Below are 26,856 nucleotides of genomic sequence, written 5' to 3'. Positions count from 1 at the left end.
ATTGGATGATATGGCAACTCGCAAAACTCCATTAACAGCTTTTTGGACATGTTTTTCTTTCTTGCTGGCGTCTGTGGCAAGGCTTGGACATGCTACTGCAGCCTGTTCTGTGCCGAAATAGCTCAGTTGGGAGAGTGTTAGACTGAAGATCTAAAGGGCCCTGGTTCGATCCCGGGTTTCGGCAAGGGTTTGGTGTTTCCAAAGTAAAGTCTACTCAAGGAAGTGGTTGACGGTGCATTTTCTCAAAGGTCACGCCAAAACACTGCTGACCACTGACTGGTCAGAGAAAGGCGTGACAAGGGAGCTGCTGCATAAACTTGTCGCTTTTAAATATTGGAGCTGATAGCGCAGCGAAGTGCACCAATAGGCTGTGTTTCCCCTCCATCATTGGATGATATGGCAACTCGCAAAACTCCATTAACAGCTTTTTGGACATGTTTTTCTTTCTTGCTCGCGTCTGTGGCAAGGCTTGGACATGCTACTGCAGCCTGTTGACTTTGTGCCGAAATAGCTCAGTTGGGAGAGCGTTAGACTGAAGATCTAAAGGTCCCTGGTTCGATCCCGGGTTTCGGCAAGGGTTTGGTGTTTCCAAAGTACACTCTACTCAAGGAAGTGGTTGACGGTGCATTTTCTCAAAAGTCACGCCAAAACACTGCTGACCATTGACTGGTCAGAGAAAGGCGCGACACGGGACCTGCTGCATAAACTTGTCGCTTTTAAATATCGGAGCTGATAGCGCAGCGAAGTGCACCAGTAGGCCGTGTTTCCCCTCCATCATTAAATGATAGGGCAACTCGCAAAACTCCATTAACAGCTTTTTGAACATGCTTTTCTTTCTTGCCCGCATCTGTGGCAAGGCTTGGACAAGCTACTGCAGCCTGTTGACTCTGTGCCGAAATAGCTCAGTTAGGAGAGCGTTAGACTTAAGATCTAAAGGTCCCTGGTTCAATCCTGGGTTTCGGCAAGGGTTTGGTTTTTCCAAAGTACACTCTACTCAAGGAAGTGGTTGACGGTGCATTTTCTCAAAAGTCACGCCAAAACACTGCTGACCACTGACTGGTCAGAGAAAGGCGTGACACGGGACCTGCTGCATAAACTTGTCGCTTTTAAATATCGGAGCTGATAGCGCAGCGAAGTGCACCAGTAGGCCGTGTTTCCCCTCCATCATTGGATGATATGGCAACTCGCAAAACTCCATTAACAGCTTTTTGAACATGTTTTTCTTTCTTGCTCGCGTCTGTGGCAAGGCTTGGACATGCTACTGCAGCCTGTTGACTTTGTGCCGAAAAAGCTCAGTTGGGAGAGCGTTAGACTGAAGATCTAAAGGTCCCTGGTTCGATCCCGGGGTTCGGCAAGGCTTTGGCGTTTCCAAAGTGCGGTCTACTCAAGGAAGTGTTTGACGGTGCATTTTCTCAAAAGTCACGCCAAAACACTGCTGACCATTGACTGGTCAGAGAAAGGCGCGACACGGGAGCTGCTGCATAAACTTGTCGCTTTTAAATATCGGAGCTGATAGCGCAGCGAAGTGCACCAATAGGCTGTGTTTCCCCTCCATCATTGGATGATATGGCAACTCGCAAAACTCCATTAACAGCTTTTTGGACATGTTTTTCTTTCTTGCTCGCGTCTGTGGCAAGGCTTGGACATGCTACTGCAGCCTGTTGACTTTGTGCCGAAATAGCTCAGTTGGGAGAGTGTTAGACTGAAGATCTAAAGGTCCCTGGTTCGATCCCGGGTTTCGGCAAGGGTTTGGTGTTTCCAAAGTACAATCTACTCAAGGAATAGTTGACGGTGCATTTTCTCAAAAGTCACGCCAAAACACTGCTGACCTTATTGGTCAGAGAAAGGCGCGACACGGGACCTGCTGCATAAACTTTCGCTTTTAAATATCGGAGCTGATAGCGCAGCGAAGTGCACCAGTAGACTCTGTTTCCCCTCCATCATTAAATGATAGGGCAACTCGCAAAACTCCATTAACAGCTTTTTGGACATGTTTTTCTTTCTTGCTCGCGTCTGTGGCAAGGCTTGGACATGCTACTGCAGCCTGTTGACTTTGTGCCGAAATAGCTCAGTTGGGAGAGCGTTAGACTGAAGATCTAAAGGTCCCTGGTTCAATCCCGGGTTTCGGCAAGGCTTTGGTGTTTCCAGAGTAAAGTCTACTCAAGGAAGTGATTGACGGTGCATTTTCTCAACGGTCATGCCAAAACACTGCTGACCACTGACTGGTCAGAGAAAGGCGTGACACGGGACCTGCTGCATAAACTTGTCGCTTTTAAATATCGGAGCTGATAGCGCAGCGAAGTGCACCAGTAGGCCGTGTTTCCCCTCCATCATTGGATGATATGGCAACTCGCAAAACTCCATTAACAGCTTTTTGGACATGTTTTTCTTTCTTGCTCGCGTCTGTGGCAAGGCTTGGACATGCTACTGCAGCCTGTTCTGTGCCGAAATAGCTCAGTTGGGAGAGTGTTAGACTGAAGATCTAAAGGTCCCTGGTTCAATCCCGGGTTTCGGCAAGGCTTTGGTGTTTCCAGAGTATAGTCTACTCAAGGAAGTGATTGACGGTGCATTTTCTCAAAGGTCACGCCAAAACACTGCTGACCACTGACTGGTCAGAGAAAGGCGTGACACGGGACCTGCTGCATAAACTTGTCGCTTTTAAATATCGGAGCTGATAGCGCAGCGAAGTGCACCAGTAGGCCGTGTTTCCCCTCCATCATTGGATGATACGCAACTCGCAAAACTCCATTAACAGCTTTTTGGACATGTTTTTCTTTCTTGCCCGCGTCTGTGGCACGGATTGGACAAGCTACCACAGCCTGTTCTGTGCCGAAATAGCTCAGTTGGGAGAGTGTTAGACTAAAGATCTAAAGGTCCCTGGTTCGATCCCGGGTTTCGGCAAGGATTTGGTGTTTCCAAAGTACAGTCTACTCAAGGAAGTGGTTGACGGTGCATTTTCTCAAAGGTCACGCCAAAACACTGCTGACCACTGACTGGTCAGAGAAAGGCGTGACACGGGACCTGCTGCATAAACTTGTCGCTTTTAAATATCGGAGCTGATAGCGCAGCGAAGTGCACCAGTAGACTCTGTTTCCCCTCCATCATTAAATGATAGGGCAACTCGCAAAACTCCATTAACAGCTTTTTGGACATGTTTTTCTTTCTTGCTCGCGTCTGTGGCAAGGCTTGGACATGCTACTGCAGCCTGTTCTGTGCCGAAATAGCTCAGTTGGGAGAGTGTTAGACTGAAGATCTAAAGGTCCCTGGTTCAATCCCGGGTTTCGGCAAGGCTTTGGTGTTTCCAGAGTATAGTCTACTCAAGGAAGTGATTGACGGTGCATTTTCTCAAAGGTCACGCCAAAACACTGCTGACCACTGACTGGTCAGAGAAAGGCGTGACACGGGACCTGCTGCATAAACTTGTCGCTTTTAAATATCGGAGCTGATAGCGCAGCGAAGTGCACCAGTAGGCCGTGTTTCCCCTCCATCATTGGATGATACGCAACTCGCAAAACTCCATTAACAGCTTTTTGGACATGTTTTTCTTTCTTGCCCGCGTCTGTGGCACGGATTGGACAAGCTACCACAGCCTGTTCTGTGCCGAAATAGCTCAGTTGGGAGAGTGTTAGACTAAAGATCTAAAGGTCCCTGGTTCGATCCCGGGTTTCGGCAAGGATTTGGTGTTTCCAAAGTACAGTCTACTCAAGGAAGTGGTTGACGGTGCATTTTCTCAAAGGTCACGCCAAAACACTGCTGACCACTGACTGGTCAGAGAAAGGCGTGACACGGGACCTGCTGCATAAACTTGTCGCTTTTAAATATCGGAGCTGATAGCGCAGCGAAGTGCACCAGTAGGCCGTGTTTCCCCTCCATCATTGGATGATATGGCAACTCGCAAAACTCCATTAACAGCTTTTTGGACATGTTTTTCTTTCTTGCTCGCGTCTGTGGCAAGGCTTGGACATGCTACTGCAGCCTGTTCTGTGCCGAAATAGCTCAGTTGGGCGAGTGTTAGACTGAAGATCTAAAGGTCCCTGGTTCGATCCCGGGTTTCGGCAAGGGTTTGGTGTTTCCAAAGTAAAGTCTACTCAAGGAAGTGGTTGACGGTGCATTTTCTCAAAGGTCACGCCAAAACACTGCTGACCACTGACTGGTCAGAGAAAGGCGTGACACGGGAGCTGCTGCATAAACTTGTCGCTTTTAAATATTGGAGCTGATAGCGCAGCGAAGTGCACCAATAGGCTGTGTTTCCCCTCCATCATTGGATGATATGGCAACTCGCAAAACTCCATTAACAGCTTTTTGGACATGTTTTTCTTTCTTGCCCGCGTCTGTGGCAAGGCTTGGACATGCTACTGCAGCCTGTTGACTTTGTGCCGAAATAGCTCAGTTGGGAGAGCGTTAGACTGAAGATCTAAAGGTCCCTGGTTCGATCCCGGGTTTCGGCAAGGGTTTGGTGTTTCCAAAGTACACTCTACTCAAGGAAGTGGTTGACGGTGCATTTTCTCAAAAGTCACGCCAAAACACTGCTGACCATTGACTGGTCAGAGAAAGGCGCGACACGGGACCTGCTGCATAAACTTGTCGCTTTTAAATATCGGAGCTGATAGCGCAGCGAAGTGCACCAGTAGGCCGTGTTTCCCCTCCATCATTGGATGATATGGCAACTCGCAAAACTCCATTAACAGCTTTTTGGACATGTTTTTCTTTCTTGCTCGCGTCTGTGGCAAGGCTTGGACATGCTACTGCAGCCTGTTCTGTGCCGAAATAGCTCAGTTGGGAGAGTGTTAGACTGAAGATCTAAAGGTCCCTGGTTCGATCCCGGGTTTCGGCAAGGGTTTGGTGTTTCCAAAGTAAAGTCTACTCAAGGAAGTGGTTGACGGTGCATTTTCTCAAAGGTCACGCCAAAACACTGCTGACCACTGACTGGTCAGAGAAAGGCGTGACACGGGACCTGCTGCATAAACTTGTCGCTTTTAAATATCGGAGCTGATAGCGCAGCGAAGTGCACCAGTAGGCCGTGTTTCCCCTCCATCATTGGATGATATGGCAACTCGCAAAACTCCATTAACAGCTTTTTGGACATGTTTTTCTTTCTTGCTCGCGTCTGTGGCAAGGGTTGGACATGCTACTGCAGCCTGTTCTGTGCCGAAATAGCTCAGTTGGGAGAGTGTTAGACTGAAGATCTAAAGGTCCCTGGTTCGATCCCGGGTTTCGGCAAGGGTTTGGTGTTTCCAAAGTAAAGTCTACTCAAGGAAGTGGTTGACGGTGCATTTTCTCAAAGGTCACGCCAAAACACTGCTGACCACTGACTGGTCAGAGAATGGCGTGACACGGGACCTGCTGCATAAACTTGTCGCTTTTAAATATCGGAGCTGATAGCGCAGCGAAGTGCACCAGTAGGCCGTGTTTCCCCTCCATCATTAAATGATAGGGCAACTCGCAAAACTCCATTAACAGCTTTTTGAACATGTTTTTCTTTCTTGCTCGCGTCTGTGGCAAGGCTTGGACATGCTACTGCAGCCTGTTGACTTTGTGCCGAAAAAGCTCAGTTGGGAGAGCGTTAGACTGAAGATCTAAAGGTCCCTGGTTCGATCCCGGGGTTCGGCAAGGCTTTGGCGTTTCCAAAGTGCGGTCTACTCAAGGAAGTGTTTGACGGTGTATTTTCTCAAAAGTCACGCCAAAACACTGCTGACCATTGACTGGTCAGAGAAAGGCGTGACACGGGAGCTGCTGCATAAACTTGTCGCTTTTAAATATCGGAGCTGATAGCGCAGCGAAGTGCACCAATAGGCTGTGTTTCCCCTCCATCATTGGATGATATGGCAACTCGCAAAACTCCATTAACAGCTTTTTGGACATGTTTTTCTTTCTTGCTCGCGTCTGTGGCAAGGCTTGGACATGCTACTGCAGCCTGTTGACTTTGTGCCGAAATAGCTCAGTTGGGAGAGTGTTAGACTGAAGATCTAAAGGTCCCTGGTTCGATCCCGGGTTTCGGCAAGGGTTTGGTGTTTCCAAAGTACAATCTACTCAAGGAATAGTTGACGGTGCATTTTCTCAAAAGTCACGCCAAAACACTGCTGACCTTATTGGTCAGAGAAAGGCGCGACACGGGACCTGCTGCATAAACTTTCGCTTTTAAATATCGGAGCTGATAGCGCAGCGAAGTGCACCAGTAGACTCTGTTTCCCCTCCATCATTAAATGATAGGGCAACTCGCAAAACTCCATTAACAGCTTTTTGGACATGTTTTTCTTTCTTGCTCGCGTCTGTGGCAAGGCTTGGACATGCTACTGCAGCCTGTTGACTTTGTGCCGAAATAGCTCAGTTGGGAGAGCGTTAGACTGAAGATCTAAAGGTCCCTGGTTCAATCCCGGGTTTCGGCAAGGCTTTGGTGTTTCCAGAGTAAAGTCTACTCAAGGAAGTGATTGACGGTGCATTTTCTCAACGGTCATGCCAAAACACTGCTGACCATTGACTGGTCAGAGAAAGGCGTGACACGGGAGCTGCTGCATAAACTTGTCGCTTTTAAATATCGGAGCTGATAGCGCAGCGAAGTGCACCAATAGGTTGTGTTTCCCCTCCATCATTGGATGATATGGCAACTCGCAAAACTCCATTAACAGCTTTTTGGACATGTTTTTCTTTCTTGCTCGCGTCTGTGGCAAGGCTTGGACATGCTACTGCAGCCTGTTGACTTTGTGCCGAAATAGCTCAGTTGGGAGAGTGTTAGACTGAAGATCTAAAGGTCCCTGGTTCGATCCCGGGTTTCGGCAAGGGTTTGGTGTTTCCAAAGTACAATCTACTCAAGGAATAGTTGACGGTGCATTTTCTCAAAAGTCACGCCAAAACACTGCTGACCTTATTGGTCAGAGAAAGGCGCGACACGGGACCTGCTGCATAAACTTTCGCTTTTAAATATCGGAGCTGATAGCGCAGCGAAGTGCACCAGTAGACTCTGTTTCCCCTCCATCATTAAATGATAGGGCAACTCGCAAAACTCCATTAACAGCTTTTTGGACATGTTTTTCTTTCTTGCTCGCGTCTGTGGCAAGGCTTGGACATGCTACTGCAGCCTGTTGACTTTGTGCCGAAATAGCTCAGTTGGGAGAGCGTTAGACTGAAGATCTAAAGGTCCCTGGTTCAATCCCGGGTTTCGGCAAGGCTTTGGTGTTTCCAGAGTAAAGTCTACTCAAGGAAGTGATTGACAGTGCATTTTCTCAACGGTCATGCCAAAACACTGCTGACCACTGACTGGTCAGAGAAAGGCGTGACACGGGACCTGCTGCATAAACTTGTCGCTTTTAAATATCGGAGCTGATAGCGCAGCGAAGTGCACCAGTAGGCCGTGTTTCCCCTCAATCATTGGATGATATGGCAACTCGCAAAACTCCATTAACAGCTTTTTGGACATGTTTTTCTTTCTTGCTCGCGTCTGTGGCAAGGCTTGGACATGCTACTGCAGCTTGTTGACTTTGTGCCGAAATAGCTCAGTTGGGAGAGTGTTAGACTGAAGATCTAAAGGTCCCTGGTTCGATCCCGGGTTTCGGCAGGGGTTTGGTGTTTCCAGAGTATAGTCTACTCAAGGAAGTGATTGACGGTGCATTTTCTCAAAGGTCACGCCAAAACACTGCTGACCACTGACTGGTCAGAGAAAGGCGTGACACGGGACCTGCTGCATAAACTTGTCGCTTTTAAATATCGGAGCTGATAGCGCAGCGAAGTGCACCAGTAGGCTGTGTTTCCCCTCCTTCATTGGATGATATGGCAACTCGCAAAACTCCATTAACAGCTTTTTGGACATGTTTTTCTTTCTTGCTCGCGTCTGTGGCAAGGCTTGGACATGCTACTGCAGCCTGTTCTGTGCCGAAATAGCTCAGTTGGCAGAGTGTTAGACTGAAGATCTAAAGGTCCCTGGTTCAATCCCGGGTTTCGGCAAGGCTTTGGTGTTTCCAGAGTATAGTCTACTCAAGGAAGTGATTGACGGTGCATTTTCTCAAAGGTCACGCCAAAACACTGCTGACCACTGACTGGTCAGAGAAAGGCGTGACACGGGACCTGCTGCATAAACTTGTCGCTTTTAAATATCGGAGCTGATAGCGCAGCGAAGTGCACCAGTAGGCCGTGTTTCCCCTCCATCATTGGATGATACGCAACTCGCAAAACTCCATTAACAGCTTTTTGGACATGTTTTTCTTTCTTGCCCGCGTCTGTGGCACGGATTGGACAAGCTACCACAGCCTGTTCTGTGCCGAAATAGCTCAGTTGGGAGAGTGTTAGACTAAAGATCTAAAGGTCCCTGGTTCGATCCCGGGTTTCGGCAAGGATTTGGTGTTTCCAAAGTACAGTCTACTCAAGGAAGTGGTTGACGGTGCATTTTCTCAAAGGTCACGCCAAAACACTGCTGACCACTGACTGGTCAGAGAAAGGCGTGACACGGGACCTGCTGCATAAACTTGTCGCTTTTAAATATCGGAGCTGATAGCGCAGCGAAGTGCACCAGTAGGCCGTGTTTCCCCTCCATCATTGGATGATATGGCAACTCGCAAAACTCCATTAACAGCTTTTTGGACATGTTTTTCTTTCTTGCTCGCGTCTGTGGCAAGGCTTGGACATGCTACTGCAGCCTGTTCTGTGCCGAAATAGCTCAGTTGGGGGAGTGTTAGACTGAAGATCTAAAGGTCCCTGGTTCAATCCCGGGTTTCGGCAAGGGTTTGGTGTTTCCAAAGTAAAGTCTACTCAAGGAAGTGGTTGACGGTGCATTTTCTCAAAGGTCACGCCAAAACACTGCTGACCACTGACTGGTCAGAGAAAGGCGTGACACGGGAGCTGCTGCATAAACTTGTCGCTTTTAAATATTGGAGCTGATAGCGCAGCGAAGTGCACCAATAGGCTGTGTTTCCCCTCCATCATTGGATGATATGGCAACTCGCAAAACTCCATTAACAGCTTTTTGGACATGTTTTTCTTTCTTGCTCGCGTCTGTGGCAAGGCTTGGACATGCTACTGCAGCCTGTTGACTTTGTGCCGAAATAGCTCAGTTGGGAGAGCGTTAGACTGAAGATCTAAAGGTCCCTGGTTCGATCCCGGGTTTCGGCAAGGGTTTGGTGTTTCCAAAGTACACTCTACTCAAGGAAGTGGTTGACGGTGCATTTTCTCAAAAGTCACGCCAAAACACTGCTGACCATTGACTGGTCAGAGAAAGGCGCGACACGGGACCTGCTGCATAAACTTGTCGCTTTTAAATATTGGAGCTGATAGCGCAGCGAAGTGCACCAATAGGCTGTGTTTCCCCTCCATCATTAAATGATAGGGCAACTCGCAAAACTCCATTAACAGCTTTTTGGACATGTTTTTCTTTCTTGCTCGCGTCTGTGGCGAGGCTTGGACATGCTACTGCAGCCTGTTCTGTGCCGAAATAGCTCAGTTGGGAGAGTGTTAGACTGAAGATCTAAAGGTCCCTGGTTCAATCCCGGGTTTCGGCAAGGGTTTGGTGTTTCCAAAGTAAAGTCTACTCAAGGAAGTGGTTGACGGTGCATTTTCTCAAAAGTCACGCCAAAACACTGCTGACCACTGACTGGTCAGAGAAAGGCGTGACACGGGACCTGCTGCATAAACTTGTCGCTTTTAAATATCGGAGCTGATAGCGCAGCGAAGTGCACCAGTAGGCTGTGTTTCCCCTCCATCATTGGATGATATGGCAACTCGCAAAACTCCATTAACAGCTTTTTGGACATGTTTTTCTTTCTTGCTCGCGTCTGTGGCAAGGCTTGGACATGCTACTGCAGCCTGTTGACTTTGTGCCGAAATAGCTCAGTTGGGAGAGCGTTAGACTGAAGATCTAAAGGTCCCTGGTTCGATCCCGGGTTTCGGCAAGGGTTTGGTGTTTCCAGAGTATAGTCTACTCAAGGAAGTGATTGACGGTGCATTTTTTCAAAGGTCACGCCAAAACACTGCTGACCACTGACTGGTCAGAGAAAGGCGTGACACGGGACCTGCTGCATAAACTTGTCGCTTTTAAATATCGGAGCTGATAGCGCAGCGAAGTGCACCAGTAGGCTGTGTTTCCCCTCCTTCATTGGATGATACGGCAACTCGCAAAACTCCATTAACAGCTTTTTGGACATGTTTTTCTTTCTTGCTCGCGTCTGTGGCAAGGCTTGGACATGCTACTGCAGCCTGTTCTGTGCCGAAATAGCTCAGTTGGGAGAGTGTTAGACTGAAGATCTAAAGGTCCCTGGTTCAATCCCGGGTTTCGGCAAGGCTTTGGTGTTTCCAGAGTATAGTCTACTCAAGGAAGTGATTGACGGTGCATTTTCTCAAAGGTCACGCCAAAACACTGCTGACCACTGACTGGTCAGAGAAAGGCGTGACACGGGACCTGCTGCATAAACTTGTCGCTTTTAAATATCGGAGCTGATAGCGCAGCGAAGTGCACCAGTAGGCCGTGTTTCCCCTCCATCATTGGATGATACGCAACTCGCAAAACTCCATTAACAGCTTTTTGGACATGTTTTTCTTTCTTGCCCGCGTCTGTGGCACGGATTGGACAAGCTACCACAGCCTGTTCTGTGCCGAAATAGCTCAGTTGGGAGAGTGTTAGACTAAAGATCTAAAGGTCCCTGGTTCGATCCCGGGTTTCGGCAAGGATTTGGTGTTTCCAAAGTACAGTCTACTCAAGGAAGTGGTTGACGGTGCATTTTCTCAAAGGTCACGCCAAAACACTGCTGACCACTGACTGGTCAGAGAAAGGCGTGACACGGGACCTGCTGCATAAACTTGTCGCTTTTAAATATCGGAGCTGATAGCGCAGCGAAGTGCACCAGTAGGCCGTGTTTCCCCTCCATCATTGGATGATATGGCAACTCGCAAAACTCCATTAACAGCTTTTTGGACATGTTTTTCTTTCTTGCTCGCGTCTGTGGCAAGGCTTGGACATGCTACTGCAGCCTGTTCTGTGCCGAAATAGCTCAGTTGGGCGAGTGTTAGACTGAAGATCTAAAGGTCCCTGGTTCAATCCCGGGTTTCGGCAAGGGTTTGGTGTTTCCAAAGTAAAGTCTACTCAAGGAAGTGGTTGACGGTGCATTTTCTCAAAGGTCACGCCAAAACACTGCTGACCACTGACTGGTCAGAGAAAGGCGTGACACGGGAGCTGCTGCATAAACTTGTCGCTTTTAAATATTGGAGCTGATAGCGCAGCGAAGTGCACCAATAGGCTGTGTTTCCCCTCCATCATTGGATGATATGGCAACTCGCAAAACTCCATTAACAGCTTTTTGGACATGTTTTTCTTTCTTGCTCGCGTCTGTGGCAAGGCTTGGACATGCTACTGCAGCCTGTTGACTTTGTGCCGAAATAGCTCAGTTGGGAGAGCGTTAGACTGAAGATCTAAAGGTCCCTGGTTCGATCCCGGGTTTCGGCAAGGGTTTGGTGTTTCCAAAGTACACTCTACTCAAGGAAGTGGTTGACGGTGCATTTTCTCAAAAGTCACGCCAAAACACTGCTGACCATTGAGTGGTCAGAGAAAGGCGCGACACGGGACCTGCTGCATAAACTTGTCGCTTTTAAATATTGGAGCTGATAGCGCAGCGAAGTGCACCAATAGGCTGTGTTTCCCCTCCATCATTAAATGATAGGGCAACTCGCAAAACTCCATTAACAGCTTTTTGGACATGTTTTTCTTTCTTGCTCGCGTCTGTGGCGAGGCTTGGACATGCTACTGCAGCCTGTTCTGTGCCGAAATAGCTCAGTTGGGAGAGTGTTAGACTGAAGATCTAAAGGTCCCTGGTTCAATCCCGGGTTTCGGCAAGGGTTTGGTGTTTCCAAAGTAAAGTCTACTCAAGGAAGTGGTTGACGGTGCATTTTCTCAAAAGTCACGCCAAAACACTGCTGACCACTGACTGGTCAGAGAAAGGCGTGACACGGGACCTGCTGCATAAACTTGTCGCTTTTAAATATCGGAGCTGATAGCGCAGCGAAGTGCACCAATAGGCTGTGTTTCCCCTCCATCATTGGATGATATGGCAACTCGCAAAACGCCATTAACAGTTTTTTGGACATGTTTTTCTTTCTTGCTCGCGTCTGTGGCAAGGCTTGGACATGCTACTGCAGCCTGTTGACTTTGTGCCGAAATAGCTCAGTTGGGAGAGTGTTAGACTGAAGATCTAAAGGTCCCTGGTTCGATCCCGGGTTTCGGCAAGGGTTTGGTGTTTCCAAAGTACAATCTACTCAAGGAATAGTTGACGGTGCATTTTCTCAAAAGTCACGCCAAAACACTGCTGACCTTATTGGTCAGAGAAAGGCGCGACACGGGACCTGCTGCATAAACTTTCGCTTTTAAATATCGGAGCTGATAGCGCAGCGAAGTGCACCAGTAGACTCTGTTTCCCCTCCATCATTAAATGATAGGGCAACTCGCAAAACTCCATTAACAGCTTTTTGGACATGTTTTTCTTTCTTGCTCGCGTCTGTGGCAAGGCTTGGACATGCTACTGCAGCCTGTTGACTTTGTGCCGAAATAGCTCAGTTGGGAGAGCGTTAGACTGAAGATCTAAAGGTCCCTGGTTCAATCCCGGGTTTCGGCAAGGCTTTGGTGTTTCCAGAGTAAAGTCTACTCAAGGAAGTGATTGACGGTGCATTTTCTCAACGGTCATGCCAAAACACTGCTGACCATTGACTGGTCAGAGAAAGGCGTGACACGGGAGCTGCTGCATAAACTTGTCGCTTTTAAATATCGGAGCTGATAGCGCAGCGAAGTGCACCAATAGGCTGTGTTTCCCCTCCATCATTGGATGATATGGCAACTCGCAAAACTCCATTAACAGCTTTTTGGACATGTTTTTCTTTCTTGCTCGCGTCTGTGGCAAGGCTTGGACATGCTACTGCAGCCTGTTGACTTTGTGCCGAAATAGCTCAGTTGGGAGAGTGTTAGACTGAAGATCTAAAGGTCCCTGGTTCGATCCCGGGTTTCGGCAAGGGTTTGGTGTTTCCAAAGTACAATCTACTCAAGGAATAGTTGACGGTGCATTTTCTCAAAAGTCACGCCAAAACACTGCTGACCTTATTGGTCAGAGAAAGGCGCGACACGGGACCTGCTGCATAAACTTTCGCTTTTAAATATCGGAGCTGATAGCGCAGCGAAGTGCACCAGTAGACTCTGTTTCCCCTCCATCATTAAATGATAGGGCAACTCGCAAAACTCCATTAACAGCTTTTTGGACATGTTTTTCTTTCTTGCTCGCGTCTGTGGCAAGGCTTGGACATGCTACTGCAGCCTGTTGACTTTGTGCCGAAATAGCTCAGTTGGGAGAGCGTTAGACTGAAGATCTAAAGGTCCCTGGTTCAATCCCGGGTTTCGGCAAGGCTTTGGTGTTTCCAGAGTAAAGTCTACTCAAGGAAGTGATTGACGGTGCATTTTCTCAACGGTCATGCCAAAACACTGCTGACCACTGACTGGTCAGAGAAAGGCGTGACACGGGACCTGCTGCATAAACTTGTCGCTTTTAAATATCGGAGCTGATAGCGCAGCGAAGTGCACCAGTAGGCCGTGTTTCCCCTCAATCATTGGATGATATGGCAACTCGCAAAACTCCATTAACAGCTTTTTGGACATGTTTTTCTTTCTTGCTCGCGTCTGTGGCAAGGCTTGGACATGCTACTGCAGCTTGTTGACTTTGTGCCGAAATAGCTCAGTTGGGAGAGTGTTAGACTGAAGATCTAAAGGTCCCTGGTTCGATCCCGGGTTTCGGCAGGGGTTTGGTGTTTCCAGAGTATAGTCTACTCAAGGAAGTGATTGACGGTGCATTTTCTCAAAGGTCACGCCAAAACACTGCTGACCACTGACTGGTCAGAGAAAGGCGTGACACGGGACCTGCTGCATAAACTTGTCGCTTTTAAATATCGGAGCTGATAGCGCAGCGAAGTGCACCAGTAGGCTGTGTTTCCCCTCCTTCATTGGATGATATGGCAACTCGCAAAACTCCATTAACAGCTTTTTGGACATGTTTTTCTTTCTTGCTCGCGTCTGTGGCAAGGCTTGGACATGCTACTGCAGCCTGTTCTGTGCCGAAATAGCTCAGTTGGGAGAGTGTTAGACTGAAGATCTAAAGGTCCCTGGTTCAATCCCGGGTTTCGGCAAGGCTTTGGTGTTTCCAGAGTATAGTCTACTCAAGGAAGTGATTGACGGTGCATTTTCTCAAAGGTCACGCCAAAACACTGCTGACCACTGACTGGTCAGAGAAAGGCGTGACACGGGACCTGCTGCATAAACTTGTCGCTTTTAAATATCGGAGCTGATAGCGCAGCGAAGTGCACCAGTAGGCCGTGTTTCCCCTCCATCATTGGATGATACGCAACTCGCAAAACTCCATTAACAGCTTTTTGGACATGTTTTTCTTTCTTGCCCGCGTCTGTGGCACGGATTGGACAAGCTACCACAGCCTGTTCTGTGCCGAAATAGCTCAGTTGGGAGAGTGTTAGACTAAAGATCTAAAGGTCCCTGGTTCGATCCCGGGTTTCGGCAAGGATTTGGTGTTTCCAAAGTACAGTCTACTCAAGGAAGTGGTTGACGGTGCATTTTCTCAAAGGTCACGCCAAAACACTGCTGACCACTGACTGGTCAGAGAAAGGCGTGACACGGGACCTGCTGCATAAACTTGTCGCTTTTAAATATCGGAGCTGATAGCGCAGCGAAGTGCACCAGTAGGCCGTGTTTCCCCTCCATCATTGGATGATATGGCAACTCGCAAAACTCCATTAACAGCTTTTTGGACATGTTTTTCTTTCTTGCTCGCGTCTGTGGCAAGGCTTGGACATGCTACTGCAGCCTGTTCTGTGCCGAAATAGCTCAGTTGGGGGAGTGTTAGACTGAAGATCTAAAGGTCCCTGGTTCAATCCCGGGTTTCGGCAAGGGTTTGGTGTTTCCAAAGTAAAGTCTACTCAAGGAAGTGGTTGACGGTGCATTTTCTCAAAGGTCACGCCAAAACACTGCTGACCACTGACTGGTCAGAGAAAGGCGTGACACGGGAGCTGCTGCATAAACTTGTCGCTTTTAAATATTGGAGCTGATAGCGCAGCGAAGTGCACCAATAGGCTGTGTTTCCCCTCCATCATTGGATGATATGGCAACTCGCAAAACTCCATTAACAGCTTTTTGGACATGTTTTTCTTTCTTGCTCGCGTCTGTGGCAAGGCTTGGACATGCTACTGCAGCCTGTTGACTTTGTGCCGAAATAGCTCAGTTGGGAGAGCGTTAGACTGAAGATCTAAAGGTCCCTGGTTCGATCCCGGGTTTCGGCAAGGGTTTGGTGTTTCCAAAGTACACTCTACTCAAGGAAGTGGTTGACGGTGCATTTTCTCAAAAGTCACGCCAAAACACTGCTGACCATTGACTGGTCAGAGAAAGGCGCGACACGGGACCTGCTGCATAAACTTGTCGCTTTTAAATATTGGAGCTGATAGCGCAGCGAAGTGCACCAATAGGCTGTGTTTCCCCTCCATCATTAAATGATAGGGCAACTCGCAAAACTCCATTAACAGCTTTTTGGACATGTTTTTCTTTCTTGCTCGCGTCTGTGGCGAGGCTTGGACATGCTACTGCAGCCTGTTCTGTGCCGAAATAGCTCAGTTGGGAGAGTGTTAGACTGAAGATCTAAAGGTCCCTGGTTCAATCCCGGGTTTCGGCAAGGGTTTGGTGTTTCCAAAGTAAAGTCTACTCAAGGAAGTGGTTGACGGTGCATTTTCTCAAAAGTCACGCCAAAACACTGCTGACCACTGACTGGTCAGAGAAAGGCGTGACACGGGACCTGCTGCATAAACTTGTCGCTTTTAAATATCGGAGCTGATAGCGCAGCGAAGTGCACCAGTAGGCTGTGTTTCCCCTCCATCATTGGATGATATGGCAACTCGCAAAACTCCATTAACAGCTTTTTGGACATGTTTTTCTTTCTTGCTCGCGTCTGTGGCAAGGCTTGGACATGCTACTGCAGCCTGTTGACTTTGTGCCGAAATAGCTCAGTTGGGAGAGCGTTAGACTGAAGATCTAAAGGTCCCTGGTTCGATCCCGGGTTTCGGCAAGGGTTTGGTGTTTCCAGAGTATAGTCTACTCAAGGAAGTGATTGACGGTGCATTTTTTCAAAGGTCACGCCAAAACACTGCTGACCACTGACTGGTCAGAGAAAGGCGTGACACGGGACCTGCTGCATAAACTTGTCGCTTTTAAATATCGGAGCTGATAGCGCAGCGAAGTGCACCAGTAGGCTGTGTTTCCCCTCCTTCATTGGATGATACGGCAACTCGCAAAACTCCATTAACAGCTTTTTGGACATGTTTTTCTTTCTTGCTCGCGTCTGTGGCAAGGCTTGGACATGCTACTGCAGCCTGTTCTGTGCCGAAATAGCTCAGTTGGGAGAGTGTTAGACTGAAGATCTAAAGGTCCCTGGTTCAATCCCGGGTTTCGGCAAGGCTTTGGTGTTTCCAGAGTATAGTCTACTCAAGGAAGTGATTGACGGTGCATTTTCTCAAAGGTCACGCCAAAACACTGCTGACCACTGACTGGTCAGAGAAAGGCGTGACACGGGACCTGCTGCATAAACTTGTCGCTTTTAAATATCGGAGCTGATAGCGCAGCGAAGTGCACCAGTAGGCCGTGTTTCCCCTCCATCATTGGATGATACGCAACTCGCAAAACTCCATTAACAGCTTTTTGGACATGTTTTTCTTTCTTGCCCGCGTCTGTGGCACGGATTGGACAAGCTACCACAGCCTGTTCTGTGCCGAAATAGCTCAGTTGGGAGAGTGTTAGACTAAAGATCTAAAGGTCCCTGGTTCGATCCCGGGTTTCGGCAAGGATTTGGTGTTTCCAAAGTACAGTCTACTCAAGGAAGTGGTTGACGGTGCATTTTCTCAAAGGTCACGCCAAAACACTGCTGACCACTGACTGGTCAGAGAAAGGCGTGACACGGGACCTGCTGCATAAACTTGTCGCTTTTAAATATCGGAGCTGATAGCGCAGCGAAGTGCACCAGTAGGCCGTGTTTCCCCTCCATCATTGGATGATATGGCAACTCGCAAAACTCCATTAACAGCTTTTTGGACATGTTTTTCTTTCTTGCTCGCGTCTGTGGCAAGGCTTGGACATGCTACTGCAGCCTGTTCTGTGCCGAAATAGCTCAGTTGGGCGAGTGTTAGACTGAAGATCTAAAGGTCCCTGGTTCAATCCCGGGTTTCGGCAAGGGTTTGGTGTTTCCAAAGTAAAGTCTACTCAAGGAAGTGGTTGACGGTGCATTTTCTCAAAGGTCACGCCAAAACACTGCTGACCACTGACTGGTCAGAGAAAGGCGTGACACGGGAGCTGCTGCATAAACTTGTCGCTTTTAAATATTGGAGCTGATAGCGCAGCGAAGTGCACCAATAGGCTGTGTTTCCCCTCCATCATTGGATGATATGGCAACTCGCAAAACTCCATTAACAGCTTTTTGGACATGTTTTTCTTTCTTGCTCGCGTCTGTGGCAAGGCTTGGACATGCTACTGCAGCCTGTTGACTTTGTGCCGAAATAGCTCAGTTGGGAGAGCGTTAGACTGAAGATCTAAAGGTCCCTGGTTCGATCCCGGGTTTCGGCAAGGGTTTGGTGTTTCCAAAGTACACTCTACTCAAGGAAGTGGTTGACGGTGCATTTTCTCAAAAGTCACGCCAAAACACTGCTGACCATTGACTGGTCAGAGAAAGGCGCGACACGGGACCTGCTGCATAAACTTGTCGCTTTTAAATATTGGAGCTGATAGCGCAGCGAAGTGCACCAATAGGCTGTGTTTCCCCTCCATCATTAAATGATAGGGCAACTCGCAAAACTCCATTAACAGCTTTTTGGACATGTTTTTCTTTCTTGCTCGCGTCTGTGGCGAGGCTTGGACATGCTACTGCAGCCTGTTCTGTGCCGAAATAGCTCAGTTGGGAGAGTGTTAGACTGAAGATCTAAAGGTCCCTGGTTCAATCCCGGGTTTCGGCAAGGGTTTGGTGTTTCCAAAGTAAAGTCTACTCAAGGAAGTGGTTGACGGTGCATTTTCTCAAAAGTCACGCCAAAACACTGCTGACCACTGACTGGTCAGAGAAAGGCGTGACACGGGACCTGCTGCATAAACTTGTCGCTTTTAAATATCGGAGCTGATAGCGCAGCGAAGTGCACCAGTAGGCTGTGTTTCCCCTCCATCATTGGATGATATGGCAACTCGCAAAACTCCATTAACAGCTTTTTGGACATGTTTTTCTTTCTTGCTCGCGTCTGTGGCAAGGCTTGGACATGCTACTGCAGCCTGTTGACTTTGTGCCGAAATAGCTCAGTTGGGAGAGCGTTAGACTGAAGATCTAAAGGTCCCTGGTTCGATCCCGGGTTTCGGCAAGGGTTTGGTGTTTCCAGAGTATAGTCTACTCAAGAAAGTGATTGACGGTGCATTTTCTCAAAGGTCACGCCAAAACACTGCTGACCACTGACTGGTCAGAGAAAGGCGTGACACGGGACCTGCTGCATAAACTTGTCGCTTTTAAATATCGGAGCTGATAGCGCAGCGAAGTGCACCAGTAGGCTGTGTTTCCCCTCCATCATTGGATGATATGGCAACTCGCAAAACTCCATTAACAGCTTTTTGGACATGTTTTTCTTTCTTGCTCGCGTCTGTGGCAAGGCTTGGACATGCTACTGCAGCCTGTTGACTTTGTGCCGAAATAGCTCAGTTGGGAGAGCGTTAGACTGAAGATCTAAAGGTCCCTGGTTCGATCCCGGGTTTCGGCAAGGGTTTGGTGTTTCCAGAGTATAGTCTACTCAAGGAAGTGATTGACGGTGCATTTTCTCAAAGGTCACGCCAAAACACTGCTGACCACTGACTGGTCAGAGAAAGGCGTGACACGGGACCTGCTGCATAAACTTGTCGCTTTTAAATATCGGAGCTGATAGCGCAGCGAAGTGCACCAGTAGGCTGTGTTTCCCCTCCATCATTGGATGATATGGCAACTCGCAAAACTCCATTAACAGCTTTTTGGACATGTTTTTCTTTCTTGCTCGCGTCTGTGGCAAGGCTTGGACATGCTACTGCAGCCTGTTGACTTTGTGCCGAAATAGCTCAGTTGGGAGAGCGTTAGACTGAAGATCTAAAGGTCCCTGGTTCGATCCCGGGTTTCGGCAAGGGTTTGGTGTTTCCAGAGTATAGTCTACTCAAGGAAGTGATTGACGGTGCATTTTCTCAAAGGTCACGCCAAAACACTGCTGACCACTGACTGGTCAGAGAAAGGCGTGACACGGGACCTGCTGCATAAACTTGTCGCTTTTAAATATCGGAGCTGATAGCGCAGCGAAGTGCACCAGTAGGCTGTGTTTCCCCTCCATCATTGGATGATATGGCAACTCGCAAAACTCCATTAACAGCTTTTTGGACATGTTTTTCTTTCTTGCTCGCGTCTGTGGCAAGGCTTGGACATGCTACTGCAGCCTGTTGACTTTGTGCCGAAATAGCTCAGTTGGGAGAGCGTTAGACTGAAGATCTAAAGGTCCCTGGTTCGATCCCGGGTTTCGGCAAGGGTTTGGTGTTTCCAGAGTATAGTCTACTCAAGGAAGTGATTGACGGTGCATTTTCTCAAAGGTCACGCCAAAACACTGCTGACCACTGACTGGTCAGAGAAAGGCGTGACACGGGACCTGCTGCATAAACTTGTCGCTTTTAAATATCGGAGCTGATAGCGCAGCGAAGTGCACCAGTAGGCTGTGTTTCCCCTCCATCATTGGATGATATGGCAACTCGCAAAACTCCATTAACAGCTTTTTGGACATGTTTTTCTTTCTTGCTCGCGTCTGTGGCAAGGCTTGGACATGCTACTGCAGCCTGTTGACTTTGTGCCGAAATAGCTCAGTTGGGAGAGCGTTAGACTGAAGATCTAAAGGTCCCTGGTTCGATCCCGGGTTTCGGCAAGGGTTTGGTGTTTCCAGAGTATAGTCTACTCAAGGAAGTGATTGACGGTGCATTTTCTCAAAGGTCACGCCAAAACACTGCTGACCACTGACTGGTCAGAGAAAGGCGTGACACGGGACCTGCTGCATAAACTTGTCGCTTTTAAATATCGGAGCTGATAGCGCAGCGAAGTGCACCAGTAGGCTGTGTTTCCCCTCCATCATTGGATGATATGGCAACTCGCAAAACTCCATTAACAGCTTTTTGGACATGTTTTTCTTTCTTGCTCGCGTCTGTGGCAAGGCTTGGACATGCTACTGCAGCCTGTTGACTTTGTGCCGAAATAGCTCAGTTGGGAGAGCGTTAGACTGAAGATCTAAAAGTCCCTGGTTCGATCCCGGGTTTCGGCAAGGGTTTGGTGTTTCCAAAGTACACTCTACTCAAGGAAGTGGTTGACGGTGCATTTTCTCAAAAGTCACGCCAAAACACTGCTGACCATTGACTGGTCAGAGAAAGGCGCGACACGGGACCTGCTGCATAAACTTGTCGCTTTTAAATATTGGAGCTGATAGCGCAGCGAAGTGCACCAATAGGCTGTGTTTCCCCTCCATCATTAAATGATAGGGCAACTCGCAAAACTCCATTAACAGCTTTTTGGACATGTTTTTCTTTCTTGCTCGCGTCTGTGGCGAGGCTTGGACATGCTACTGCAGCCTGTTCTGTGCCGAAATAGCTCAGTTGGGAGAGTGTTAGACTGAAGATCTAAAGGTCCCTGGTTCAATCCCGGGTTTCGGCAAGGGTTTGGTGTTTCCAAAGTAAAGTCTACTCAAGGAAGTGGTTGACGGTGCATTTTCTCAAAAGTCACGCCAAAACACTGCTGACCACTGACTGGTCAGAGAAAGGCGTGACACGGGACCTGCTGCATAAACTTGTCGCTTTTAAATATCGGAGCTGATAGCGCAGCGAAGTGCACCAGTAGGCTGTGTTTCCCCTCCATCATTGGATGATATGGCAACTCGCAAAACTCCATTAACAGCTTTTTGGACATGTTTTTCTTTCTTGCTCGCGTCTGTGGCAAGGCTTGGACATGCTACTGCAGCCTGTTGACTTTGTGCCGAAATAGCTCAGTTGGGAGAGCGTTAGACTGAAGATCTAAAGGTCCCTGGTTCGATCCCGGGTTTCGGCAAGGGTTTGGTGTTTCCAGAGTATAGTCTACTCAAGGAAGTGATTGACGGTGCATTTTCTCAAAGGTCACGCCAAAACACTGCTGACCACTGACTGGTCAGAGAAAGGCGTGACACGGGACCTGCTGCATAAACTTGTCGCTTTTAAATATCGGAGCTGATAGCGCAGCGAAGTGCACCAGTAGGCTGTGTTTCCCCTCCATCATTGGATGATATGGCAACTCGCAAAACTCCATTAACAGCTTTTTGGACATGTTTTTCTTTCTTGCTCGCGTCTGTGGCAAGGCTTGGACATGCTACTGCAGCCTGTTGACTTTGTGCCGAAATAGCTCAGTTGGGAGAGCGTTAGACTGAAGATCTAAAGGTCCCTGGTTCGATCCCGGGTTTCGGCAAGGGTTTGGTGTTTCCAGAGTATAGTCTACTCAAGGAAGTGATTGACGGTGCATTTTCTCAAAGGTCACGCCAAAACACTGCTGACCACTGACTGGTCAGAGAAAGGCGTGACACGGGACCTGCTGCATAAACTTGTCGCTTTTAAATATCGGAGCTGATAGCGCAGCGAAGTGCACCAGTAGGCTGTGTTTCCCCTCCATCATTGGATGATATGGCAACTCGCAAAACTCCATTAACAGCTTTTTGGACATGTTTTTCTTTCTTGCTCGCGTCTGTGGCAAGGCTTGGACATGCTACTGCAGCCTGTTGACTTTGTGCCGAAATAGCTCAGTTGGGAGAGCGTTAGACTGAAGATCTAAAGGTCCCTGGTTCGATCCCGGGTTTCGGCAAGGGTTTGGTGTTTCCAGAGTATAGTCTACTCAAGGAAGTGATTGACGGTGCATTTTCTCAAAGGTCACGCCAAAACACTGCTGACCACTGACTGGTCAGAGAAAGGCGTGACACGGGACCTGCTGCATAAACTTGTCGCTTTTAAATATCGGAGCTGATAGCGCAGCGAAGTGCACCAGTAGGCTGTGTTTCCCCTCCATCATTGGATGATATGGCAACTCGCAAAACTCCATTAACAGCTTTTTGGACATGTTTTTCTTTCTTGCTCGCGTCTGTGGCAAGGCTTGGACATGCTACTGCAGCCTGTTGACTTTGTGCCGAAATAGCTCAGTTGGGAGAGCGTTAGACTGAAGATCTAAAGGTCCCTGGTTCGATCCCGGGTTTCGGCAAGGGTTTGGTGTTTCCAGAGTATAGTCTACTCAAGGAAGTGATTGACGGTGCATTTTCTCAAAGGTCACGCCAAAACACTGCTGACCACTGACTGGTCAGAGAAAGGCGTGACACGGGACCTGCTGCATAAACTTGTCGCTTTTAAATATCGGAGCTGATAGCGCAGCGAAGTGCACCAGTAGGCTGTGTTTCCCCTCCATCATTGGATGATATGGCAACTCGCAAAACTCCATTAACAGCTTTTTGGACATGTTTTTCTTTCTTGCTCGCGTCTGTGGCAAGGCTTGGACATGCTACTGCAGCCTGTTGACTTTGTGCCGAAATAGCTCAGTTGGGAGAGCGTTAGACTGAAGATCTAAAGGTCCCTGGTTCGATCCCGGGTTTCGGCAAGGGTTTGGTGTTTCCAGAGTATAGTCTACTCAAGGAAGTGATTGACGGTGCATTTTCTCAAAGGTCACGCCAAAACACTGCTGACCACTGACTGGTCAGAGAAAGGCGTGACACGGGACCTGCTGCATAAACTTGTCGCTTTTAAATATCGGAGCTGATAGCGCAGCGAAGTGCACCAGTAGGCTGTGTTTCCCCTCCATCATTGGATGATATGGCAACTCGCAAAACTCCATTAACAGCTTTTTGGACATGTTTTTCTTTCTTGCTCGCGTCTGTGGCAAGGCTTGGACATGCTACTGCAGCCTGTTGACTTTGTGCCGAAATAGCTCAGTTGGGAGAGCGTTAGACTGAAGATCTAAAGGTCCCTGGTTCGATCCCGGGTTTCGGCAAGGGTTTGGTGTTTCCAGAGTATAGTCTACTCAAGGAAGTGATTGACGGTGCATTTTCTCAAAGGTCACGCCAAAACACTGCTGACCACTGACTGGTCAGAGAAAGGCGTGACACGGGACCTGCTGCATAAACTTGTCGCTTTTAAATATCGGAGCTGATAGCGCAGCGAAGTGCACCAGTAGGCTGTGTTTCCCCTCCATCATTGGATGATATGGCAACTCGCAAAACTCCATTAACAGCTTTTTGGACATGTTTTTCTTTCTTGCTCGCGTCTGTGGCAAGGCTTGGACATGCTACTGCAGCCTGTTGACTTTGTGCCGAAATAGCTCAGTTGGGAGAGCGTTAGACTGAATATCTAAAGGTCCCTGGTTCGATCCCGGGTTTCGGCAAGGGTTTGGTGTTTCCAGAGTATAGTCTACTCAAGGAAGTGATTGACGGTGCATTTTCTCAAAGGTCACGCCAAAACACTGCTGACCATTGACTGGTCAGAGAAAGGCGTGACACGGGACCTGCTGCATAAACTTGTCGCTTTTAAATATCGGAGCTGATAGCGCAGCGAAGTGCACCAGTAGGCTGTGTTTCCCCTCCATCATTGGATGATATGGCAACTCGCAAAACTCCATTAACAGCTTTTTGGACATGTTTTTCTTTCTTGCTCGCGTCTGTGGCAAGGCTTGGACATGCTACTGCAGCCTGTTGACTTTGTGCCGAAATAGCTCAGTTGGGAGAGCGTTAGACTGAAGATCTAAAGGTCCCTGGTTCGATCCCGGGTTTCGGCAAGGGTTTGGTGTTTCCAAAGTACACTCTACTCAAGGAAATGGTTGACGGTGCATTTTCTCAAAAGTCACGCCAAAACACTGCTGACCATTGACTGGTCAGAGAAAGGCGCGACACGGGACCTGCTGCATAAACTTGTCGCTTTTAAATATCGGAGCTGATAGCGCAGCGAAGTGCACCAGTAGGCTGTGTTTCCCCTCCATCATTAAATGATAGGGCAACTCGCAAAACTCCATTAACAGCTTTTTGGACATGTTTTTCTTTCTTGCCCGCGTCTGTGGCACGGATTGGACAAGCTACCACAGCCTGTTCTGTGCCGAAATAGCTCAGTTGGGAGAGTGTTAGACTGAAGATATAAAGGTCCCTGGTTCGATCCCGGGTTTCGGCAAGGATTTGGTGTTTCCAAAGTACAGTCTACTCAAGGAAGTGGTTGACGGTGCATTTTCTCAAAGGTCACGCCAAAACACTGCTGACCACTGACTGGTCATAGAAAGGCGTGACACGGGACCTGCTGCATAAACTTGTCGCTTTTAAATATCGGAGCTGATAGCGCAGCGAAGTGCACCAGTAGGCCGTGTTTCCCCTCCATCATTGGATGATATGGCAACTCGCAAAACTCCATTAACAGCTTTTTGGACATGTTTTTCTTTCTTGCTCGCGTCTGTGGCAAGGCTTGGACATGCTACTGCAGCCTGTTGACTTTGTGCCGAAATAGCTCAGTTGGGAGAGCGTTAGACTGAAGATCTAAAGGTCCCTGGTTCGTTCCCGGGTTTCGGCAAGGGTTTGGTGTTTCCAAAGTACACTCTACTCAAGGAAGTGGTTGACGGTGCATTTTCTCAAAAGTCACGCCAAAACACTGCTGACCATTGACTGGTCAGAGAAAGGCGCGACACGGGACCTGCTGCATAAACTTGTCGCTTTTAAATATCGGAGCTGATAGCGCAGCGAAGTGCACCAGTAGGCTGTGTTTCCCCTCCATCATTAAATGATAGGGCAACTCGCAAAACTCCATTAACAGCTTTTTGGACATGTTTTTCTTTCTTGCCCGCGTCTGTGGCACGGATTGGACAAGCTACCACAGCCTGTTCTGTGCCGAAATAGCTCAGTTGGGAGAGTGTTAGACTGAAGATCTAAAGGTCCCTGGTTCGATCCCGGGTTTCGGCAAGGATTTGGTGTTTCCAAAGTACAGTCTACTCAAGGAAGTGGTTGACGGTGCATTTTCTCAAAGGTCACGCCAAAACACTGCTGACCATTGACTGGTCAGAGAAAGGCGCGACACGGGACCTGCTGCATAAACTTGTCGCTTTTAAATATCGGAGCTGATAGCGCAGCGAAGTGCACCAGTAGGCTGTGTTTCCCCTCCATCATTAAATGATAGGGCAACTCGCAAAACTCCATTAACAGCTTTTTGGACATGTTTTTCTTTATTGCTCGCGTCTGTGGCGAGGCTTGGACATGCTACTGCAGCCTGTTCTGTGCCGAAATAGCTCAGTTGGGAGAGTGTTAGACTGAAGATCTAAAGGTCCCTGGTTCAATCCCGGGTTTCGGCAAGGGTTTGGTGTTTCCAAAGTAAAGTCTACTCAAGGAAGTGGTTGACGGTGCATTTTCTCAAAGGTCACGCCAAAACACTGCTGACCACTGACTGGTCAGAGAAAGGCGTGACACGGGACCTGCTGCATAAACTTGTCGCTTTTAAATATCGGAGCTGATAGCGCAGCGAAGTGCACCAGTAGGCTGTGTTTCCCCTCCATCATTGGATGATATGGCAACTCGCAAAACTCCATTAACAGCTTTTTGGACATTTTTTTCTTTCTTGCTCGCGTCTGTGGCAAGGCTTGGACATGCTACTGCAGCCTGTTGACTTTGTGCCGAAATAGCTCAGTTGGGAGAGCGTTAGACTGAAGATCTAAAGGTCCCTGGTTCGATCCCGGGTTTCGGCAAGGGTTTGGTGTTTCCAGAGTATAGTCTACTCAAGGAAGTGATTGACGGTGCATTTTCTCAAAGGTCACGCCAAAACACTGCTGACCATTGACTGGTCAGAGAAAGGCGCGACACGGGACCTGCTGCATAAACTTGTCGCTTTTAAATATCGGAGCTGATAGCGCAGCGAAGTGCACCAGTAGGCTGTGTTTCCCCTCCATCATTAAATGATAGGGCAACTCGCAAAACTCCATTAACAGCTTTTTGGACATGTTTTTCTTTCTTGCCCGCGTCTGTGGCACGGATTGGACAAGCTACCACAGCCTGTTCTGTGCCGAAATAGCTCAGTTGGGAGAGTGTTAGACTGAAGATCTAAAGGTCCCTGGTTCGATCCCGGGTTTCGGCAAGGATTTGGTGTTTCCAAAGTACAGTCTACTCAAGGAAGTGGTTGACGGTGCATTTTCTCAAAGGTCACGCCAAAACACTGCTGACCACTGACTGGTCAGAGAAAGGCGTGACACGGGACCTGCTGCATAAACTTGTCGCTTTTAAATATCGGAGCTGATAGCGCAGCGAACTGCACCAGTAGGCCGTGTTTCCCCTCCATCATTGGATGATATGACAACTCGCAAAACTCCATTAACAGCTTTTTGGACATGTTTTTCTTTCTTGCTCGCGTCTGTGGCAAGGCTTGGACATGCTACTGCAGCCTGTTGACTTTGTGCCGAATTAGCTCAGTTGGGAGAGTGTTAGACTGAAGATCTAAAGGTCCCTGGTTCACTCCCGGGTTTCGGCAAGGGTTTGGTGTTTCTAAAGTACAATCTACTCAAGGAAGTGGTTGACGGTGCATTTTCTCAAAAGTCACGCCAAAACACTGCTGACCACTGACTGGTCAGAGAAAGGCGTGACACGGGACCTGCTGCATAAACTTGTCGCTTTTAAATATCGGAGCTGATAGCGCAGCGAAGTGCACCAGTAGGCTGTGTTTCCCCTCCATCATTGGATGATATGGCAACTCGCAAAACTCCATTAACAGCTTTTTGGACATGTTTTTCTTTCTTGCTCGCGTCTGTGGCAAGGCTTGGA

General features: G+C 48.4%; 45 non-coding genes across 45 annotated transcripts; all 45 read left to right on the top strand.

The window, feature by feature from the left end:
- The first annotated feature begins 111 nt into the window (after positions 1-111).
- trnaf-gaa (transfer RNA phenylalanine (anticodon GAA)) lies at positions 112-184 on the top strand. Its single transcript has one exon. It is a non-coding gene; the product is annotated as a tRNA-Phe (tRNA).
- Positions 185-501: 317 nt separating this feature from the next.
- Positions 502-574, top strand: trnaf-gaa (transfer RNA phenylalanine (anticodon GAA)). Its single transcript has one exon. It is a non-coding gene; the product is annotated as a tRNA-Phe (tRNA).
- Positions 575-891: 317 nt separating this feature from the next.
- Positions 892-964, top strand: trnal-uaa (transfer RNA leucine (anticodon UAA)). The gene has a single exon. It is a non-coding gene; the product is annotated as a tRNA-Leu (tRNA).
- A 707-nt stretch (positions 965-1,671) lies between these two features.
- On the top strand, positions 1,672-1,744 carry trnaf-gaa (transfer RNA phenylalanine (anticodon GAA)). The gene has a single exon. It is a non-coding gene; the product is annotated as a tRNA-Phe (tRNA).
- A 313-nt stretch (positions 1,745-2,057) lies between these two features.
- On the top strand, positions 2,058-2,130 carry trnaf-gaa (transfer RNA phenylalanine (anticodon GAA)). The gene has a single exon. It is a non-coding gene; the product is annotated as a tRNA-Phe (tRNA).
- Positions 2,131-2,828: 698 nt separating this feature from the next.
- Positions 2,829-2,901, top strand: trnaf-aaa (transfer RNA phenylalanine (anticodon AAA)). The gene has a single exon. It is a non-coding gene; the product is annotated as a tRNA-Phe (tRNA).
- A 698-nt stretch (positions 2,902-3,599) lies between these two features.
- On the top strand, positions 3,600-3,672 carry trnaf-aaa (transfer RNA phenylalanine (anticodon AAA)). The gene has a single exon. It is a non-coding gene; the product is annotated as a tRNA-Phe (tRNA).
- Positions 3,673-4,375: 703 nt separating this feature from the next.
- Positions 4,376-4,448, top strand: trnaf-gaa (transfer RNA phenylalanine (anticodon GAA)). The gene has a single exon. It is a non-coding gene; the product is annotated as a tRNA-Phe (tRNA).
- Positions 4,449-4,761: 313 nt separating this feature from the next.
- Positions 4,762-4,834, top strand: trnaf-gaa (transfer RNA phenylalanine (anticodon GAA)). The gene has a single exon. It is a non-coding gene; the product is annotated as a tRNA-Phe (tRNA).
- A 313-nt stretch (positions 4,835-5,147) lies between these two features.
- On the top strand, positions 5,148-5,220 carry trnaf-gaa (transfer RNA phenylalanine (anticodon GAA)). The gene has a single exon. It is a non-coding gene; the product is annotated as a tRNA-Phe (tRNA).
- Positions 5,221-5,927: 707 nt separating this feature from the next.
- trnaf-gaa (transfer RNA phenylalanine (anticodon GAA)) lies at positions 5,928-6,000 on the top strand. The gene has a single exon. It is a non-coding gene; the product is annotated as a tRNA-Phe (tRNA).
- Positions 6,001-6,313: 313 nt separating this feature from the next.
- On the top strand, positions 6,314-6,386 carry trnaf-gaa (transfer RNA phenylalanine (anticodon GAA)). The gene has a single exon. It is a non-coding gene; the product is annotated as a tRNA-Phe (tRNA).
- A 317-nt stretch (positions 6,387-6,703) lies between these two features.
- On the top strand, positions 6,704-6,776 carry trnaf-gaa (transfer RNA phenylalanine (anticodon GAA)). The gene has a single exon. It is a non-coding gene; the product is annotated as a tRNA-Phe (tRNA).
- A 313-nt stretch (positions 6,777-7,089) lies between these two features.
- trnaf-gaa (transfer RNA phenylalanine (anticodon GAA)) lies at positions 7,090-7,162 on the top strand. The gene has a single exon. It is a non-coding gene; the product is annotated as a tRNA-Phe (tRNA).
- A 317-nt stretch (positions 7,163-7,479) lies between these two features.
- Positions 7,480-7,552, top strand: trnaf-gaa (transfer RNA phenylalanine (anticodon GAA)). The gene has a single exon. It is a non-coding gene; the product is annotated as a tRNA-Phe (tRNA).
- A 698-nt stretch (positions 7,553-8,250) lies between these two features.
- Positions 8,251-8,323, top strand: trnaf-aaa (transfer RNA phenylalanine (anticodon AAA)). Its single transcript has one exon. It is a non-coding gene; the product is annotated as a tRNA-Phe (tRNA).
- A 703-nt stretch (positions 8,324-9,026) lies between these two features.
- Positions 9,027-9,099, top strand: trnaf-gaa (transfer RNA phenylalanine (anticodon GAA)). The gene has a single exon. It is a non-coding gene; the product is annotated as a tRNA-Phe (tRNA).
- A 703-nt stretch (positions 9,100-9,802) lies between these two features.
- trnaf-gaa (transfer RNA phenylalanine (anticodon GAA)) lies at positions 9,803-9,875 on the top strand. Its single transcript has one exon. It is a non-coding gene; the product is annotated as a tRNA-Phe (tRNA).
- Positions 9,876-10,573: 698 nt separating this feature from the next.
- Positions 10,574-10,646, top strand: trnaf-aaa (transfer RNA phenylalanine (anticodon AAA)). The gene has a single exon. It is a non-coding gene; the product is annotated as a tRNA-Phe (tRNA).
- A 703-nt stretch (positions 10,647-11,349) lies between these two features.
- On the top strand, positions 11,350-11,422 carry trnaf-gaa (transfer RNA phenylalanine (anticodon GAA)). Its single transcript has one exon. It is a non-coding gene; the product is annotated as a tRNA-Phe (tRNA).
- A 703-nt stretch (positions 11,423-12,125) lies between these two features.
- On the top strand, positions 12,126-12,198 carry trnaf-gaa (transfer RNA phenylalanine (anticodon GAA)). The gene has a single exon. It is a non-coding gene; the product is annotated as a tRNA-Phe (tRNA).
- Positions 12,199-12,511: 313 nt separating this feature from the next.
- trnaf-gaa (transfer RNA phenylalanine (anticodon GAA)) lies at positions 12,512-12,584 on the top strand. Its single transcript has one exon. It is a non-coding gene; the product is annotated as a tRNA-Phe (tRNA).
- A 317-nt stretch (positions 12,585-12,901) lies between these two features.
- On the top strand, positions 12,902-12,974 carry trnaf-gaa (transfer RNA phenylalanine (anticodon GAA)). Its single transcript has one exon. It is a non-coding gene; the product is annotated as a tRNA-Phe (tRNA).
- Positions 12,975-13,287: 313 nt separating this feature from the next.
- Positions 13,288-13,360, top strand: trnaf-gaa (transfer RNA phenylalanine (anticodon GAA)). Its single transcript has one exon. It is a non-coding gene; the product is annotated as a tRNA-Phe (tRNA).
- Positions 13,361-13,677: 317 nt separating this feature from the next.
- trnaf-gaa (transfer RNA phenylalanine (anticodon GAA)) lies at positions 13,678-13,750 on the top strand. Its single transcript has one exon. It is a non-coding gene; the product is annotated as a tRNA-Phe (tRNA).
- A 698-nt stretch (positions 13,751-14,448) lies between these two features.
- trnaf-aaa (transfer RNA phenylalanine (anticodon AAA)) lies at positions 14,449-14,521 on the top strand. The gene has a single exon. It is a non-coding gene; the product is annotated as a tRNA-Phe (tRNA).
- Positions 14,522-15,224: 703 nt separating this feature from the next.
- trnaf-gaa (transfer RNA phenylalanine (anticodon GAA)) lies at positions 15,225-15,297 on the top strand. The gene has a single exon. It is a non-coding gene; the product is annotated as a tRNA-Phe (tRNA).
- A 703-nt stretch (positions 15,298-16,000) lies between these two features.
- trnaf-gaa (transfer RNA phenylalanine (anticodon GAA)) lies at positions 16,001-16,073 on the top strand. The gene has a single exon. It is a non-coding gene; the product is annotated as a tRNA-Phe (tRNA).
- A 698-nt stretch (positions 16,074-16,771) lies between these two features.
- trnaf-aaa (transfer RNA phenylalanine (anticodon AAA)) lies at positions 16,772-16,844 on the top strand. Its single transcript has one exon. It is a non-coding gene; the product is annotated as a tRNA-Phe (tRNA).
- A 703-nt stretch (positions 16,845-17,547) lies between these two features.
- trnaf-gaa (transfer RNA phenylalanine (anticodon GAA)) lies at positions 17,548-17,620 on the top strand. Its single transcript has one exon. It is a non-coding gene; the product is annotated as a tRNA-Phe (tRNA).
- Positions 17,621-18,323: 703 nt separating this feature from the next.
- Positions 18,324-18,396, top strand: trnaf-gaa (transfer RNA phenylalanine (anticodon GAA)). The gene has a single exon. It is a non-coding gene; the product is annotated as a tRNA-Phe (tRNA).
- Positions 18,397-18,713: 317 nt separating this feature from the next.
- On the top strand, positions 18,714-18,786 carry trnaf-gaa (transfer RNA phenylalanine (anticodon GAA)). The gene has a single exon. It is a non-coding gene; the product is annotated as a tRNA-Phe (tRNA).
- A 317-nt stretch (positions 18,787-19,103) lies between these two features.
- trnaf-gaa (transfer RNA phenylalanine (anticodon GAA)) lies at positions 19,104-19,176 on the top strand. Its single transcript has one exon. It is a non-coding gene; the product is annotated as a tRNA-Phe (tRNA).
- Positions 19,177-19,493: 317 nt separating this feature from the next.
- Positions 19,494-19,566, top strand: trnaf-gaa (transfer RNA phenylalanine (anticodon GAA)). The gene has a single exon. It is a non-coding gene; the product is annotated as a tRNA-Phe (tRNA).
- A 317-nt stretch (positions 19,567-19,883) lies between these two features.
- Positions 19,884-19,956, top strand: trnaf-gaa (transfer RNA phenylalanine (anticodon GAA)). Its single transcript has one exon. It is a non-coding gene; the product is annotated as a tRNA-Phe (tRNA).
- A 1,093-nt stretch (positions 19,957-21,049) lies between these two features.
- Positions 21,050-21,122, top strand: trnaf-gaa (transfer RNA phenylalanine (anticodon GAA)). The gene has a single exon. It is a non-coding gene; the product is annotated as a tRNA-Phe (tRNA).
- Positions 21,123-21,439: 317 nt separating this feature from the next.
- Positions 21,440-21,512, top strand: trnaf-gaa (transfer RNA phenylalanine (anticodon GAA)). Its single transcript has one exon. It is a non-coding gene; the product is annotated as a tRNA-Phe (tRNA).
- Positions 21,513-21,829: 317 nt separating this feature from the next.
- On the top strand, positions 21,830-21,902 carry trnaf-gaa (transfer RNA phenylalanine (anticodon GAA)). The gene has a single exon. It is a non-coding gene; the product is annotated as a tRNA-Phe (tRNA).
- A 317-nt stretch (positions 21,903-22,219) lies between these two features.
- On the top strand, positions 22,220-22,292 carry trnaf-gaa (transfer RNA phenylalanine (anticodon GAA)). Its single transcript has one exon. It is a non-coding gene; the product is annotated as a tRNA-Phe (tRNA).
- Positions 22,293-22,609: 317 nt separating this feature from the next.
- On the top strand, positions 22,610-22,682 carry trnaf-gaa (transfer RNA phenylalanine (anticodon GAA)). The gene has a single exon. It is a non-coding gene; the product is annotated as a tRNA-Phe (tRNA).
- A 317-nt stretch (positions 22,683-22,999) lies between these two features.
- Positions 23,000-23,072, top strand: trnaf-gaa (transfer RNA phenylalanine (anticodon GAA)). The gene has a single exon. It is a non-coding gene; the product is annotated as a tRNA-Phe (tRNA).
- A 707-nt stretch (positions 23,073-23,779) lies between these two features.
- trnaf-gaa (transfer RNA phenylalanine (anticodon GAA)) lies at positions 23,780-23,852 on the top strand. The gene has a single exon. It is a non-coding gene; the product is annotated as a tRNA-Phe (tRNA).
- Positions 23,853-24,941: 1,089 nt separating this feature from the next.
- On the top strand, positions 24,942-25,014 carry trnaf-gaa (transfer RNA phenylalanine (anticodon GAA)). The gene has a single exon. It is a non-coding gene; the product is annotated as a tRNA-Phe (tRNA).
- A 703-nt stretch (positions 25,015-25,717) lies between these two features.
- Positions 25,718-25,790, top strand: trnaf-gaa (transfer RNA phenylalanine (anticodon GAA)). Its single transcript has one exon. It is a non-coding gene; the product is annotated as a tRNA-Phe (tRNA).
- A 313-nt stretch (positions 25,791-26,103) lies between these two features.
- On the top strand, positions 26,104-26,176 carry trnaf-gaa (transfer RNA phenylalanine (anticodon GAA)). Its single transcript has one exon. It is a non-coding gene; the product is annotated as a tRNA-Phe (tRNA).
- The last annotated feature ends 680 nt before the right edge of the window (positions 26,177-26,856 follow it).

Source organism: Hypomesus nipponensis, chromosome 7 (assembly GCF_054491055.1).
Source record: "Hypomesus nipponensis isolate SF chromosome 7, ASM5449105v1, whole genome shotgun sequence".
NCBI classification, from domain to species: domain Eukaryota; kingdom Metazoa; phylum Chordata; class Actinopteri; order Osmeriformes; family Osmeridae; genus Hypomesus; species Hypomesus nipponensis.
The sequence above is the reverse complement of the archived record's forward strand: the minus strand, read 5'-3'. Positions and strand labels throughout refer to the sequence as shown.